Source organism: Oryctolagus cuniculus, chromosome 13 (assembly GCF_964237555.1).
Source record: "Oryctolagus cuniculus chromosome 13, mOryCun1.1, whole genome shotgun sequence".
NCBI lineage: Eukaryota > Metazoa > Chordata > Mammalia > Lagomorpha > Leporidae > Oryctolagus > Oryctolagus cuniculus.
In genome coordinates, this window is record NC_091444.1 from 72,798,914 (window position 1) to 72,816,870 (window position 17,957).

The 17,957-nt window shown below is 39.1% G+C and overlaps 1 long non-coding RNA gene across 1 annotated transcript in view; it reads left to right on the forward strand.

The window, feature by feature from the left end:
• The window catches only part of LOC138844873 (uncharacterized), a 74,103-nt gene that overhangs the window by 38,904 nt on the left and 17,242 nt on the right, over positions 1–17,957 (forward strand). Inside the window, exon 3 of the long non-coding RNA XR_011381277.1 lies at positions 16,244–16,315. This is a non-coding gene — a long non-coding RNA (uncharacterized lncRNA). The remainder of the gene's footprint in view (positions 1–16,243; positions 16,316–17,957) is intronic.

Consider the following 17,957-nt stretch of genomic DNA (forward strand, 5'->3'; position numbering starts at 1 on the left):
AATGTGTCTGTTAAAGAGAACACCTCTGAGAAGCCTAGAGAGTGCTTCAGACGACAGGGCAGAAATTTTGCCATTGGTACGATGGGGAATGCCATTTCTGATTACACTGAAGAAGTGAGAGAATGAAAATGAACACCACCAAGGACAGTTAAGAGCACCTAGGAAAGAGAATTCAGTGATTACCATAAAATAATCTCTTTAGCTCCAAGTTATGATTTAAGATGATTTCTTATTCTCATCAAAATTCTTATTTCAATGTCAGGCCATTAACAAGAAAAGAATGATTTCCTGAGAACTGAAATGAAGACATTTGAGAGGATTCAGATGAATCTGAAGGTCTTGCCCTCTGTACATATCCCTAGAAGCCCATCAGATACTTTCTCCCTTCCCCTTTCTGAGGAAGCTTGCTTATCTGAGCTGGAGGATCCCAAATGACCTACATGGGAAGGGTATGCTTATTTCCAAAAGATTCACACTTCCCATTTCTCATGTCCTCCAGCCTACAGTCAGGTCCAACCAAACCAAGGGAAGTGAATACCAAATTCGACCTGAGAAGATTCAGTTTACATAGTCAAAGAATTGCAAAGTGTGGTTATATGCACAGAGATGCAATAGAAGTATACTTGTCTACAGCGGAAGCAAAATAACATTGAAATGCTAAATGTACCAATATGGGTGCAATTATGAGAGATTCTGAATTCCATATGTTAGCTTGAGAAACTGGGAAAGGCTCTCACAATTTACTTTCGGAGTTGACTGAAGCCTGGACTCAATGTTGGGTTACATCAAAAGAAGCTGAGATGTAGAATTTCATTGCTCTGTTGTAGAAGCATAAATCCTAAGGCTTAAAGAAATAGAAAGGTTGGAGTGACTGATTTGACTGAGCTTGTCCTTACCGTGTGTCTGGGGAGGGCTCTGAGGCTATTGTGAGCACAGCAGCCTTGCAGCAGTACTTTGGTGAGGGGAGTACCTCCATGCTTGGAGAGCTCTAGAGATGTCCTCTGTGGGTTGGGATGAGTGTGACTGCCCTTGAGGGGACACCTGCTATATTGTCTTGAGTGTGTACTGTCCATCCTCCTCTATCCTCCCCCCACAGGGACTGGGAGGCATTAACTAGAGGAATCACACCTTTCAGAAAGTGATATGAGTCCTGTTGAAGCATTGGTACCAATGCTGAGGGAGTTAAATTGCCCTGGAGTCTGTCAATCAAGCTGATGACTTAGGAGGACTGGGGGATAAGTTTCTGGCCTCTTTTGCTCATTGGGTCTAATGGGTCCACCGATCTATCTGGAGGTCCTTCGGCAGCTAGAAAAGACAGACTTGCAAGTGACATAACCCAATCAGCAGTTTCTAACCCCATCTCCTTTTCTAAAGCTGCCTGAACATGTTGGCAATCTGTGTTCACAGTCACATTTCTTGTTCTATTCAAAAGGAAACCACACCCTTCACTCACGCCAAATCCCATTATGTTACACAAAACAGGGTTACAAAATTTCTAAAGCACTCCAAAAATTCTAAGTGTAGGTCTTTTATATTTTTGGAGGGGGAACATTGCTAATACTAGAGTTCTTATCATCCTCCATCTTGTCCAACTCTTGAAGCTGAGCTGTTAACTCTTCTTTTTTTTTTTTTTTTTTTTTTTTCTGATAAGCAGAGTGGACAGTGAGAGAGACAGAGAGAAAGGTCTTTCTTTGCCATTGGTTCACCCTCCAATGGCTGCCACGGCCGGAGCGCTGCTGCCAGCACACCGCGCTGATCCGATGGCAGGAGCCAGGTGCTTCTCCTGGTCTCCCATGGGGTGCAGGGCCCAAGGACTTGGGCCATCCTCCACTGCACTCCCGGGCCACAGCAGAGAGCTGGACTGGAAGAGGGGCAACCGGGACAGAATCCGGCGCCCCGACCAGGACTAGAACCCCGTGTGCCGGCACCGCAAGGCGAAGTATTAGCCTAGTAAGCCGCGGCGCCGGCCTGTTAACTCTTCTTAACTTGAGACAGCTGAAACAGTAGAGGGAGACTGATTTTTCTAAATGTAATCAGAATGTTCCCATGGACTATAATATTTTTTTAATTTCTCTTCTTACTACATAAAATCTACAAACATGTTTTTACATGATTTTTTTCAAATTTGGCATGTACAACTCAATAAAGAGTTAAGACATGATTAACAAATTGCATCACAAAATATTCTGATTATGAATCCATTCTTATGCACTATCTCTTAACAAAACACAGTGTACATGTTAAATTTGAAAATGTGAAATACGTGTGAGAACACAGCTTATCAGGATTTCAGTGAGCATGCCAACAGAATTTCTGCCATCTCAGATCCTATCACGTGGATGCTATCATGCAGAAAGTTGAAGCACACACAGGACTGAACAGCGAGTTGAAACTGCACTTCCCAGTCCGGCAACTGTGCAGTCAGTGACTTCAGCACGCCATTGCCCTGATGTCAAAGGTAGCAAGGTGCTGAAATCTAACACTTATCTCCTCACTTTCGCCTCTTTGTAAATGAGATGACTTGGACTACTTGGGAAGATCCGGGAGTGGGAGAGAAAAGAGAATGAGGATGGGCAGTGACTAGCCATTGTCCAATAGCTGTTTATGGCCAGGACATTGTTGCAGCTTTCTTTAAGGTATCCAGAAAAGGGAAAGGTTAGTCAGAGAATTAACAGATGGTGATATCCATTCAAGTTTTTCTATCATAATCTGGTTTTAAGTCAAAATGACGTAAACAGAAGATGCACAGACTTCCTGAGTCTATCAGTGCACTCTTGATCATCATTTTATTATTATTCTAGGGACCAGCAGTAGAATATATTGCATTATTTTAGTTATTGTGTATGGTTATTATTTCCCTGGGGGGGGACATAACATTAAAGGGACGACAAAAAACCTCAAAACCAGGTAAACTTTATTAATAGAAGGTGACATACCTGGTAGGAAAGTAGGGATTCACAACATATGAGCCTGACATGTGGACACACACAAAAACCGTGTCCATCAGAGAAATGTCTCCGTTGCCTCAGTATGACCCAGTCTCAGAGCAGGTGTGTGCTGATGCAACACAGCACTGATGTTCCTCTTTCAAGGCCTAAGGTCTTGCTGGGGACAAGGCTTTGCTCCCTGTGCAGCGCATCTGCTACTTTCGCTCAACCTTGTGGTCTCACAGCCTTGGCATTGCCTGGCACTCAGTCATATTTGCTTAAATAGTGTACTGGGTTTATATAACTCTTTTCCCTCCTTAATTATAAGGAATGTTTTTTCTTCATAGATTATTTTATAAGTTGAGGATATTGTAAATTGCACAAATCTCAAGGTTAGAGCTTGGTGACTTTTGCAAAAATATCTCTTCTCAGATAACTCTAGCCGTATCAAGGCATAAAGCCTTTCTACTGCCCTGGAGAGTTGCTGCAGGCTCTTTCCCATCAACTGCCTTATTCCAACAGCCACTGTTAGGGTTTCTGTTGCCAAGCAATAGGTTTACTTGTTTTGAACTTCATTTAAGTGTAATCATGCCATTGGCACTCCTGACCAACAGTGGTTCTGCACTCTCTCCGCATTACTGAAAATATCAATATTTCCTTCCTCTTGTTGCTGCGAAACAGTTCATTTTATGAATATGCATAGTGTGATACGCATTCTCTTGTTGATGGATATTTGGTTTCCTTATAGTTCTTGTTTATTTTATGTGAGGTGCTGTGCATATTTCTTGCACAAACCTTTTGGTATACATCCAATTCCCTTTTTTTTAAAGATTTTATTTTATTTATTTGAAAGACGAGTTACAGAGAGAGGTAGAGATAGACAGACTGATTCATTCCCCAAAATGGCTGCCAGGAGCTTCTTCCAGGTCTCCCACATGGGTGCAGGGGCCCAAGGACTTGGATTGTCTTCCGCTGCCTTCCCAGGTGCTTTAGCAGGGAGCTGGATTGGAACTGGAACAGCCGGGACTTCAACCGGAGTCCATATGGGATGCTGGTGATGCAGCCTGGGGCTTTGACCTGCTGCGCCACAGTGCCGGCCCCCCAGTTCCCTTTCTCTTGGGCATACAGACCTGCGAATGGAATTGCGGGGTAATAGGGTAGGTGCATTCTTAGAACTTCCCCAAATGTTTCCTAAGGCCTTATACCATTTTGCACTCAACCACCAATGTGTTAGAGTTAACTCTGTAGAATTGTTAGCCCTTGATATTATTGGCCTTTTCAATTTTTGCCATTCTTATAGCTGTGTAATGATGTCATATTGTCATTTTATTTTGCATATCCCTTACAATTAATAAAAATGAGCACCTTTGAGGCATTTATTGTGAAATATATGTTCAAATACTTTGCCATTGAAATTTAATTAATTGACTTATGTAATATCTTCATATAAAGAAGTATGACTTCTTTGTATTATGTTTTCTCTTAGTAACTTGACATTTAATTAACATTAATGTTTTCTACCATATAATTCTGAGAACTTCATAATGTTTCATCTTATGTATGCACTATCATTTACTTAAATAGCTAGTTGCATATAATTCTTTTTATTATATTGTTATAATGAATGTCTTTGAAAGTGTGTAATATATATTTGTATATTATATATATATACATTATTATTGCTTCTTTTCACCTCATATCAACTTCAGATCCTGTACAAACATTTCTTAAGGAACTCAAACTAGGTCGTTTGAGGCTCTGAGTTTTAATTTTACTTTTCTGTTAATCATCATTTTCTGATGCAAACTATGGCTTTCCAGTCCTCTGTTATATTTTTGTCATATTTCTTGCTATTTAAAAGAAAGATCACTCCCAAATTAATGTGGAAGGAAAGGAATTATATGTATTAAGAAGCTCCTAGGTGCCAGACACCTAGGATATTCATGATTTCATTATATGCTCTGATTAACCCGATGAGTTTCGCTCTGAAGACACTGAGACCTAAGACATCCACACATGCCCAATTAGCAAACGGTAGAGGCAGCATTCAAGTCCAGGTGGTATGTCTTGTAATATCAGTGCTTTCTTCCATTCACCTTCCAAAAATAATTGTGGTGTAACTGATACAAAATTAAAACTTTGGTTAGTCCCACAGAGCTGAGTGTAGAACACATTATTCATACAATGCTATCATTCTTTTTAAAAAGACACAAAATGGAAAAAAATAAAGCCTGACTTCTTCTGTTAGGAGAACTGTCTTTTGTCTGATGAGTAGGTAGACAGAAAGGGCCAGAACTAACATATTCCTTTTTTAAAACCTAATATTAACTTATCAAATTAGACTACATCATACCACATTAATAACCTGCTGAATAAAATGCAGCTCCTACCATAATCAGAAGTAGCATGTATAAAAGGAAAACACTCTTCTTGACCGATACATTAGCATCAAAGCCCATTGGAAACAAGAACAGCTTTTGCTGAGTTCTGAGTCTGATGATATACAAATTTATTTTCACAAGTTCCTGGATTTGAAATAGTAAATGAGCAAAACCATAGCAGTAGAACAGATGCACCTGACTTCTGGGAAATGCTCATCACTGAAGAACGTGAAGGCACCGTGGGAAGGTGCTGAGGTTAATGTATTCTCACAATGGCAGTCTTATGTCTACATCTCATAACGTAGTTTCCAGGGCATGGAAGGAAGGGTTTTCAGTTTCATCATTGCCAAGCTTTCAAGCACTGAACTTTGAGAGTCTGTCTAGTTAGGTAAAGAAAAGTAGAAGAAGTCAATGTAGTGGAAAATATAACAACTAAAGCAGTTTTTAGATCTGTAGAGGGAGAAACCTTAAGTATTTTACTGCTAGGTTAAAGGTAATTTATATTTTAGGTTAAATTTTGATAACATATGTTTTAAGAACTGACCTTTTTTTAAAACAGCAATTTTTCCTAAAACATTTACATTGGCTCTAAGAGGACTCCAGCCCTTCAGATGCATGAGCAAAATCATATCGAATTATCTTAGAAGATTTCAAAAATGTAAGGTTATGTTCTACCATATGTTTACCTGCCCATACTAAATATAAAGTGCATAAGGCTTTGAAATATGAAAAATGAGCCATATGCAATTAGAGGATCTTCCTATTCATGGAAAATAGGATTTTTTTAAACAATTTAACTTGACAGGAAATCAAAGATAGCACAGAGTTTTCATGTATATATACACAGTTAACATTTACGGTTAATGTCTTGTATCAGTATGGCTCAGCTCTTCCCATATCAAAATATTACTGTTAACTCAGGTCCAAACTTTATTCAGATTCCCTAAGTTTTTTTAACTTAATATTTTATTATTTCTGTGATAAAATTTTTAATTTACATTATAGTCAAAGGCTTGATGCTCCACTAAATAAAGAGTTCCAACAAATAAAAAATATAATGATTGTAGTTCAGAAGGAATATAGGCAAGGGCTATACACAATAATCAAATGAAAAGATATTCAACTCTCATATAAAATAAATTTTGGAAGAGTCACAGATCATTAGGACTATTGAAATGTATAATTCTTGACACTTTGTTGGAGAAAGATTCAAAACAATTTTGACAAAGCACTATATTTACAATATAACAGATATAGGCATTTCTTTTTTTTTGATTCTTGATTTTTTTTAAAAAAAATTACCTCTCATATAATGGATAACATGTGGTCCTTTAGTTTTTATCTAATGTCTTCTTTTTCTATTGCAGAATCCCATCCATATAGCATATTATATTGTCACCATTTCTCCTTAGGCTCATCTGGGCTGCGACAGTGTCTCAGACTTTTCTTGTAGTTGATGACCTAGGTAGTTTTGAAGAGTTGCAGTCAGGTGGCTTATAAGATGCTCCTCTGTCAGAGCCCATTCAATAGTTTTTTCTTAGTTATGGTGGGTTATGAGTTATTGGCAGAAAGATCACAATGATAGAGTGCCATTCTCATCCCATGTCAAGAGGACCTACCACCAACAGGGGTATCCCTGTCAACATCAGTCTTGATCACCTGGCTGAGGTCACATTTTTCAGTCTTTTCATTAGAAATTTAGTCTTTCCTCACTGCCACTCCCCTCCATACTACATTGTTCAGAGGGAAACCCTGTGCACAGCCCATATATAAGGAGTGAGGGTTTATTAACAGATACAGAACTATCTAGTTTTTTAAATTTTTTTTATTTAATGAGCATACATTTCCAAAGTACAGCTTATGGATTACAATAGCTTCCTCCCCCCCGTAACTTCCCTCCCACCCACAACACTCCCTTCTCCCACTCCCTCTCCCCTTCCATTCACATCAAGATTAATTTTCAATTATCTTTATATACAGAAGATCAATTTAGCGTACATTAAGTAAAGATTTCCACATTTTGCTCTCACACAGAAACACAAAGTGTAAAATACTATTTGAGTACTAGTTGTAGCATTAATTAAACACCTAAGAGTAATTGTGTATTAATTACAGATTTCAACCAATAGTTTTAAGTAGAATATAAAATGCAACTTTTGTATTGTTGTGGCTTCCCCCCCCCCAACCTCCCTCCCTCCCGTGGCCCTCCCCTCACCCACTCCCTCTCCCATCCCGCCCTTCATCACGTTTCATTTTCAATTACCTTCATATACTAAAGATCAACTTAGTATATACTAAGCAGGGATGTCAACAGGCTGCACTCACACAACCGAACCAGGTATAGGGTATTGTTCGACTAGTAGTGTTGTTTTTGAGTTTCATAGTTAAACACATTAAGGACAGAGATCCTGCGTGGGAAGCATGAACCCAGTGACTCCCGTTGTTGATTTAACAGTTGGCACTCTTATTTATGATGTCAGCAATCACCCGAGACTCTTGCTATGAGCTGTCTAGGCTATGGAAGCCCCTTGAGTTCACCAACTCTGAATTTGTTTAGTCAAGGCCGTATCAGTGGAGGTTCCTTCCTCCCTTCAGAGAAAGGCGCCTCTCTCCTTGATGGCCTAATCCTTCTGCTGGGGTCTTGTTCACCAGGATCTTTCATTTAGATTGTTTTTTGCCACCATGCCATGGCTTTCCATGCCTGTGAGACTCTCATGGACCTTTTAGTCAGATCCGAATGTCCCAAGGGTTGATTCTGAGGCAGGAGTGCTGTTTTGGGCATTTGACATTCTATGAGTCTGCTATGTGTCCTGCTTCCCCCGCAGGATCATTCTCTCCCCTTTGATTCTATCTTTCATTATTTGCTTACACTGGTCTTACTTGTGTAATCTCTTTGACACTTACCCTATCTTTTGGATCAGTTGTGTATTTATACTTATCACTTTACCAAGTGTGCTGGCATTGGTACCTGCCTCCTTGGTAAGGTTGAGTTGAAATCCCCTGGCACATTTCTAGTTCCGCCATTGGAGGTAGGTCTGAGTGAGTATGTGCCGTCCTATATGTCTCCTCCCTCTCTTATTCCCACTCCTATGTTTCACAGAGATCAATTTTCTGTTAATTTTTAAATGCTTAAGAACGGTTGTGCATTGATTGCAGAGTTCAACCAGTGGTCTTGTGTAGAGCAAACCGAGCAACAACAACAAAAACAACAACAACAAAAATACTAAAGGAACAAAATAGTAAGATGTTCCTCAACAGTCTAGACAAGGGCTGCTCATGTCATTGTCTCTCATAATGTCCATTTCACTTCAATGGGTATCATTTTAGGTGCTCGTTTAGTTGCCATCGATCAGGGAGAACATGTGATATTTGTCCCTTTTGGACTGGCTTATTTCACTCACCATGATGTTTCCCAGATTCCTCCATTTTGTTGTAAATGCCTGGATTTCATTGTTTTTTACTGCTGTATAGTGTTCCATAGAGTACATATCCCATAGTTTCTTTATCCAGTCATCCGTTGATGGACATTTAGGTTGATTCCATGTCTTAGCTATTGTGAATTGAGCTGCAACAAATATTGAGGTGCAAATGGATTTTTTCACCCTTTTAATTCCATTTGGGTATATTCCAAGGAGTGGGATGGCTGGGTTCTGTGGTAGTGCTATATTCAGGTTTCTGAGGATTCTCCAGACTGTCTTCCATAGTGGCTTTACCAGTTTGCATTCCCACCAACAGTGGATTAGTGTCCCTTTTTCTCCACATCCTCGCCAGTATCTGTTGTTGGTTGATTTCTGTATGTAAGCCAATCTAATCGGAGTGAGGTGGAATCTTATTGTGGTTTTCATCTGCATTTCCCTGATGGCTAGGGATCCTGAGCATTTTTTCATGTGTCTGTTAGCCATTTGGATTTCCTCTTTTGAAAAATGTCTGTTAAGGTCCTTGGCCCATTTTTTTATTGGGTTGTTTGTTTTGATTCTGTGGTGTTTTTTGATCATTGTGTAGATTCTAGTTGTTAATCCTTTATCTGTTGTGTGGTTTGCGAATAACGCCTCCCATTCTGTTGGTTGCCTCTTCGCTTTCCTGACTGTTTCCTTTGCTGTTAAGAAACTCTTCAATTTGAGGTAATCCCATTTGTTTATTTTATCTTTGATTACCCGTGCCTGTGGGGTCTTCTCCAGGAATTCTTCGCCTATTCCGATATCTTGAAGGGTTTCCCCTATGCTCTCAGTTAGTTTCATGGTGTCGTGACACATCTCTAGTTCTTTGATCCATGTTGAGTGGATTTTTGTATAAGGTGTAAGGTAGGGGTCTTGCCTCATACTGCGACATGTGGACATCCAGTTTTCCCAGCACCATTTGTTGAAGAGGCTGTCCTTGTTCCAGGGGTTGGTTTTAGGTCCTTTGTCGAATATGAGTTGGTTATAGATGTTTGGATTGATCTCCGGTGTTTCTATTCTGTTCTATTGGTCTATCCATCTGTTTTTGTACCAGTACCAGGCTGTTTTTATTATAACTGCCCTGTAGTATGCCTTGAAGTCTGGAATTGTGATGCCTCCGGCCTTGTTTTTATTGTAAAGGATTGCTTTAGCTATTCTGGGTCTCCTGTTTCTCCATATGAATTTCAGCATTGTTTTTTCTAGGTCTTTGAAGAATGACTTTGGTATTTTGATTGGTATTGCATTGAACTTGTAAATTGCTTTTGGGAGAATGGACATTTTGATGATATTGATTCTTCCAATCCATGAGCATGGCAGGTTTTTCCATTTTTTTGTGTCGTCTTCTATTTCTTTCTTTAGGGTTTTGTAATTTTCATCATAGAGGTCTTTGACCTCCTTGGTTAAATTTACTCCAAGGTACTTTATTGTTTTTGTGGCTATCATGAATGGGATTGATCTTAGTACAGAACTATCTAGTTTTTCAAAAAAAATTATTTATTTATTTGGGAGGTAGAAATGGAGAGATAGCAACATGCACACAAATACACATGGTGGGGGGCAAGAGTGTGCTCCCATCTTCTTGCTCAATCCACAAATGCCTGCAGCAGCTAGGTCTGGGCCAGGCTAAAGCTTAGAACTGGGAACTCAATCCAGGTTTCCCACATGGGAGGCAGGAACTCAATTACTTGAGCCATCACTCTGCCTCTGAGTGAACTACCAGGAAGCAGGAGTCAGGAGATCAAACCTAGGTACTCCAATACAGAGCCTGTGAGTCCTTTCATTATTTTAATTTGCAATTCCCTGATGACAAATGATGCTGACATTGTTCATACACCATTGAATGGCCTTTCACCATTGAATGGTCTTTCCTTCCTTGTCAAAAATCATTTGACTGTAGAGGTGAAGGTTTATATTTGGGCTGTCTATTTAATTCCATTTGCTTGTATGTTTGCCTTTTTGCCAGTTTCACAATGTTCTAATTGCAGTAGCTTTATAATAAGTTTTGAAATAAAGAAGTGTGAATCTTCCAACTTTATTCTTCTCAAGATTATTTCATTATTTAGGGTCCTTTGAGACTTCAAATGAATTTTAAAATACTTTTTTCTATTTCTCCAAAAATGTTTTTGGGATGTTGATATGAATGCATTAAACATATTTTAGGTAGTTTTGACATCTTCACAATATTAAGTCTCTTGGGCCATGAATAGGGAATATCATTCCATTTAGTTATGTTCTCTCCCTTTCTCTCTTTTTTTATTTCTTATTTTTTAAAATGTTTTATTTATTTGAAAGGTAGAGTTGCTGTATGTGTAGATGGGCTGTGTGTGTACTTGGGCTGTCTTCTACTACTTTCCCAGGCACATTATCAGGGAGTTGGATCTGAAACCAGTGTGCATATGGGATACTGTTGCTGCAGGTGGCAGCTTAACCTGCTATACCACAACACTGGCCCCTTTCTTCTTTTGAAAAAGATGAGAGAGAGAGGGAAAGAGAGAGAGAGAGAGGAGCACAAGAGCGAGAGGACTGTCATCCACTATGCACTCCCCAAATGCCTGTAATGGTCAAGGCTGCACCAAGCTGAAGCCAGGAACACTGGTCTCCCATACTGGTGACAAGGACTCAACTACTTGAGCCATTAGCTGCTGCTTCCTGTGGTACACATTAGTAGGAAGCTGGAAGTGCAAGTGGAGCTTGTACTTGAACCCAGCTGCTTTGCTATGGGATGCAGGAATCTCAACCACCAGGCCAAACACTGGCCCCTATTTTATAATTTTTAGTGTACAAATCTTGCAATTCCTTGGTTAGATTTATTCCTAAATGGTTACTGGACATTTTTACTTTATTTCCCTTTTGAATGGTTCATTATCTAAAAGTTCCTGTCTTCTGTGAACAGAGAGATTTTCCTTCTTTCTTTGCTATTTAGATGCCTTTTACTTCTTTTTATTTTCTTACTGCTCCACTATTGTTGAGTTTAAATGGTCATTTTTTAGGACACAAGTGTTTTATCAGATATTTGTTCTGTAAACATCCTCTCCTAGTCTTTAGTCAGTTTATTTCATTTTCTTAGCAGTGTATTTTTCAAAGCATAAGTTTTTATTCTGAGCTGGAATTATGAGCTTCTTAACTTTATTTATTTTTTAAAGATTTATTTATTTATTTGAAAGTCAGAGTTACACAGAGAAAGGGAGAGACAGGAAGAGAGATCTTTTACCTGCTGGTTAACTCCACAGATGGCTGTAATGGCTGGGGCTGGGCCAGACCGGAACCAAAAGCCAGGAGCATCATCTGGGTCTCCATTGTGGGATCAGGGGCCTGAGCGCTTGGGCCATCTCCCCCTGCTTCCCAAGCCATTATCAGGGAGCTCAATTGGAAGTGGCACAGCCAGGACACAAATCCACACTGATACAGGATGCTGGCATTGCAGGCAGTGGCTTTACCTGTTATGCCACAATGCCAGGGCCAAAATAGAAGTTTTAAATTAAATCAGACATAAATATTTTCTTTCATTGACCATGCTTTGGTGTTGTGTGAGACACTCATGTACAAACCCGAGGTCACTTACATTTTCCTCTCTATTTTCTTCCACAAGTTTCAAAGTTTTGTGTTTTATACATACATTTAAAATTTATTCTTCATTCATTTTATTTTTAAGATATTTATTAGTACACTGGATTCTTAGGATCACAACAAATGCATGATAATTACTGCAACACAATTCTCATGTTAATGTGATTGTAATACAAAGAGAACAGATTCAATGTAGTTCATAGATACATTTCTAATATAATGATACTTCCTTTTCTCTCTTCCTTCCTTCCTTCTTTAGTTTTTGAGATAACATATTTTTATAGAAAACTCTTATTTCTATAAATACAAATTTCAAAAGTATAACTTTTGGATTATAGCAGTTTTTCCCTCCATAATCTCCCTCCCACCCGCAACCATCCCATCTTCCACTCCCTCTCCCATCCCATTCTTCATTAAGATTCATTCTTAATTATCTTTATATACAGAAGATAAACTCTATACTAAGTAAAGATTTCAACAGTTTGCACATGCACAGACACACAAAGTATAAAGTACTGTTTGAAGACTAGTTTTACCATTATATCTCACAGTACAATACATTAAGCACAAAGGTCCTACATGGGGAGCAGGAGCACAGTGACTCCTGTTGTTGATTTAACAATTGACACTCTTATTTATGATGCCAGTGATCACCCGAGGTTCTTGTCATGAGCTGCCAAGGCTATGGAAGCCTCTTGAGTTCACAAACTCCGACCTTATTTAGATAAGGCCATAAGCAAAGTGGAAGTTCTCTCCTCCCTTTACAGAAAGATATCTCCTCCTTTGGTGGCCCCTTCTTTCCACCGGGATCTCACTCATAGAGATGTTTATGTAGGTCATTTTTTTTTTTTTTTTTTTGCCACAGTGTTTTGACTTTCCATGTCTGAAATGCTCTCATGGACATTTTAGCCAGATCCACATGTCTTAAGGGCTGATTCTGAGGCCAGAGTGCTGTTTAGGGCATTTGTCATTCTATGAGATAACATATTTTTAATTTACATTGTAGTCAAAGGTAAATGCTCCAGAGATAGAAAGAGGCAGATAACAGAGTGAGACAGAGATAAAGAGAAGACAGGTCTTTCAGATGAAAGGTTCATACCCCAAATGAACCTGCAGGTTCATACCCCAAATGCCTGCAACATGCAGGCTGAAGCCAGGATCTTGGAATTGATTCAGCTTTGCCACATGTATGGCAGGGATCCAAATGCTTTGAGTCATTACCTGTTGCCTCCCAGGATGCACATTAGCAGGAAGCTGGGATTGGACCGGTAGTTGAGACTTGAACCCAGGCTCGCCAATACGGGATTTAGGCCTCCCAAGTGGCATCTTAATGGCTGAACCAAATACGTGCTGCTATAATTCATTCGGTGTTAACTTTTTTGACAATTTCAGATCTATTGCTAGACTCATTTTTTGAATGAATTTTCAATTGTTCTAGCACCATTTGTTTAAAAAAAAAAAACTACTTTTTCTCCTTTGAATTACCTTTGCCCCTTTTGCAAAGTTGAGTTGACTATATTTGAGTAAAACTGTTTCTGGATTCTCTACTATGTCCTTTTGTTCTAAGTGTCTATGATTTCACCAGTATCACACCTTATTGATTATTGTAGAGATGTCTAATAAGTCTTGAAGTTGGTTAATATAAATTTTCCAACTCTGTTCTTCTGAGGATTGTTTTGCTATTCTTGGTCTTTTGCTATACTATATAAACTTTATGATTAGTTTGACATTTTCTATGAAATAGCTTGTTAGGATTTTCATTAGTATTTCATTGAATCTATGATTCATATAATTTTAAAGCTAAAAAGTTCCTAACCCCTTTCCTATCAGATTTTCTCATTTTATAGAACACTAAATTAAAATTCTGAGAAGTTAAGTAACTTGATCAAAGTTAGGCAACTGATTCAAGGTAGACTGCTGGTCTGTTTCTCAGTCTGCTTTTTTTGTTTATCAACCTATTGTTTTCCTTCTAAGGATACTATGTTAAGTTCTGTGCACAAATAATCTTTCTATAGAAATATAATTTCACATATAACACAGAATTATCCATTGATTTTCAAGTGTGTACTATTCTGTAGACTTTGAAAGAAATGCAGTACATTAATCAGCTAAGTTATTTTTGCCTAAGAAATACATTTCAGGGGCCAGCACTGCGGCACAGAGGGTTAAAGCCCCACCCTGCAGCGCTAGCATCCCATATGGGTTCTGGCTCAAGTCCCGGCTAGTCCACTTCTGATCCAGCTCTCTGGTATGGCCTTGGAAAACAGCAGAACATGGTTCAACTCCTTGAGCCTCTGCACCCACTTGGGAGACCGAGAAGAAGCTCCTGGCTCCTGGCTTCAGATCTGCTCAGCACTGGCCATTGCGGCCATATGGGGAACGAACCAACAGATGGAAGATCTCTCTTTCTCTCTCTTTCTGTGTCTCTACCTCTCTCCATAATTCTGTCTTTCAAATAAATAAAATAAATCTTTAAAAAAACACATTTCAGGGGCTGGCGTTGTGGCACAGCGGGTTCAAGCCCTGGCCTGAAGCGCTGGTATCCCATATGGGTGCTGGTTCGAGTCCCGGGTGCTCCTCTTCCCAACCAGGTCTCTACTATGGCCTGGGAAGGCAGTAGAAGATGGCCCAAGTCCTTGAGCCCCTGCACCCTCGTGGGAGACCCTGAGGAACTTCCTGGTTCCTGGCTTTGTATTAGCCCAGCTCTGGCTGTTGCAGGCATCTGGGGAGTGAACCAGCGGATGGAAGACCTCTCTCTCTGTCTCTACCTCTCTCTGTAACTCTTTTAAATAAATAAAAATAAATCTTAAAAAAATAAAATAACACATTTCAGTGGCTTACAGAAGGGAATTATTTTGCTCTAGCAGTACAAGTCATCTTTGACTCTCCATTCTGGGACTCATCTGTGTCTATGTTATTATGACGTTGCCTGCATACAAGTAGTGGGGGAAATGGTTGTTGCAACAATGTCATGGTTTGTGAATCATCAGAAGCACATTATCACTTTTATTCATATTTTATTGGCCAAAGTCAGCCAGTGGCCAATGTGACCTCAGTGAAGTGAGAAATATAAGGATGCAATAAGAGTGGGTCTAGAAGGGAAGAGAGTGAATATTCTAACAGTAAATGCTACCCAAATATTATTGCACAGTGGTTAACACCACAGATTGCCCAGTTTTACCTCTTGTTCCTGCCAATTCCCAGCAAGGGGACTTTAGGCAAATTACTAAACCTCTTTCTACCTCAGTTCCCTAAGAGGATAGTATATTAACAACTTTTCAGGGTTGTTGTATGGATTATTGGTGTAACAGAAAACACTTGGCAATGTCTCTTCCATGTGGTGTATTATCTAGGTCTTCCTGTTCATTATTAATAGGAGCAGCTAAGGGAAGGCAACTTTTGTTCAGCATTCATTCCTTAAACATTTGCTTATTAATTACTAAAGAGCACACAATCTTCCTTTGTTATTTTCACTAAAGTATTTACATAGCCCTTTATTTAATGTTTTTGAATTATTTTTGTATGCCAAGTAACAATTATCCAAGTACAGATGTATGGCATATTCACGAAAAAAAAAAAAAACAATAATGGGAAGGCTTTGTAATTTGGTCGTATTTTGCTGTCAAAAAATTCACAGAACTATTTCATTGCCTATTAACTCTGAGTTTTCCTAAATTGATAATGGATTGATTCAGTCAATCAGATACTCATTGAATGCCTACTCTGTGCAATGTTCTAGAGGTAAAAGGAGAGAGTTGAATGTTTTCATTGTTTAGTGATAGACAGAATATGTGAAATATAAAAATATCAGTTTTGAGTGGAGGGAGAAAAGGCGAGGAATAGTGATAAATTAGATTGCAGAAACTTATAAGTATGATTCGAATTGAAGCTTGATGTCCCACTGCAACTTAGACTCTCTTTTACTTAACAGATGGAAATATCCCATTAATTGAATACAGGAATTTGAGGCTACACAGCGAAAACTTATAGAGAGTTGAAAACAGTAAGTAATTTTAAGCTCTTTTAGCATGTTAGAAGTGAAATTAAGTTAATTTCTTTCCTTGTTTAAATGATTAATTTACTGTTGTTATTTGGCCATTCTCTCCAATGATTGCTAGTGGCCTCTAGCAACTTGGAGTTTCTGAATTGTCAGCTTGGTATGCTAAGTAAAATAGCAGAAAGTGTTACTATGCTCAATAAATGCAGAACTGAAATATATCATACAATTCTGGGGTGCCTGAAAACCATTTGTACCTGCATTTCCATCATGCGATTCCAAATGCTGGGCATATTTTAGCCCTTTCTCTCCCCCTGGGGTTGTAAATACCAAAGATGAAGTGGGTTCATATGGGATCTGTTATACTTAGGGGTCTCCATCCTCTATGGCGCACTCAGTAATTCACTTCTTCATGTCAAATCAGACCTGTATCTCTGGATATCAAGAGACAGAGATCTACCAAAGATTTTTACAACCTGAGTGCTATGGAAAATGCATTGCCAACCAATAAAAGTATTACCCTAAATCAGGACCAGCGACATGATTTTCAGATTGCAGCACAAATTGAAAATGCATGGCCTCTTGTTTAAATTATTAAGAGTATCAAAAAGGATGACAGTAGGGCACTAAACTATCCAAGAGTCCCTTTTAAGTTAAAGCTCTATGCATTTGTTCAGTTGATACTGTCATGAAGGTGGCTCTGCCTTTGTTATTTTCATCTCTACTTAAAGGTGAAATCCCTTAGTTGGTCACAAGTTCCTTGGAATAGAGGTGAATGGAAGAATTTTCCATGGCCTACACCACTCCCTATACTTCTTTCTAGGCAGGGCACTATTTGAAACTTTGCCTTTAAAGAGGCATTGGGAACCTCTTCATAGAAACTTAAAGGAGCCATGAAAGTCTGATTTTCAAAAAAACAGAGATCAAATTGGAATAGGTTGGGGCCCGGTGGCTGTGGCGTAGTAGGTTAAAGCCCTGGCCTGAAGCACTGGCATCCCATATGGACGCTGGTTCTTAGTCCCAGCTGCTCCTCTTCTGATCCAGCTCTCTGTTATGGCCTGGGAAAGCAGTAGAAGCTGGCCCAAGCTTGGGCCCCTGCACCCATGTGGGAGACCAGGAAGGAATTCCTGGCTTTGAATTGGTGCAGTTCCAGCCGTTGCGGCCATCTGGGGAGTGAACCAAAAAATAAATAAATAAATAAAAATAAATAAACAAATTTAAAAAATGGAATAGGTTTACAGAGCTCCTCTTTTCTTCCCTTGTTTAAATCTTCTTGGATGGAAAAAGAAAAGAAAATTCACGTCTTACTTAAGTAATTGAAACAAGCAGATTTCATTTTCTCCTAGTGAGAAGGAAAAAGCAAGTTTGTGTGATACATGCACCTTAGTCAGTATTGGCAGAGTTATGATATGGAAACAACCTATGCCCCATATTTCAATTGATAAATATGGGAAAGGCCAATTTCCTAATTTCCTTCTTACTCCATTGTGAATCAGGGGATTCCCCAGGGTAATTGCCCTTTTTGTACAACTAAACTTACTACTTGAGCAATTCACATGGAGGAAAACCATAAAATCCCTATAGGAGTAGTTTGTATACATTTAATTGTCTTGTACTTAAATACATGTTCAGTATCTCCATAGTGGCA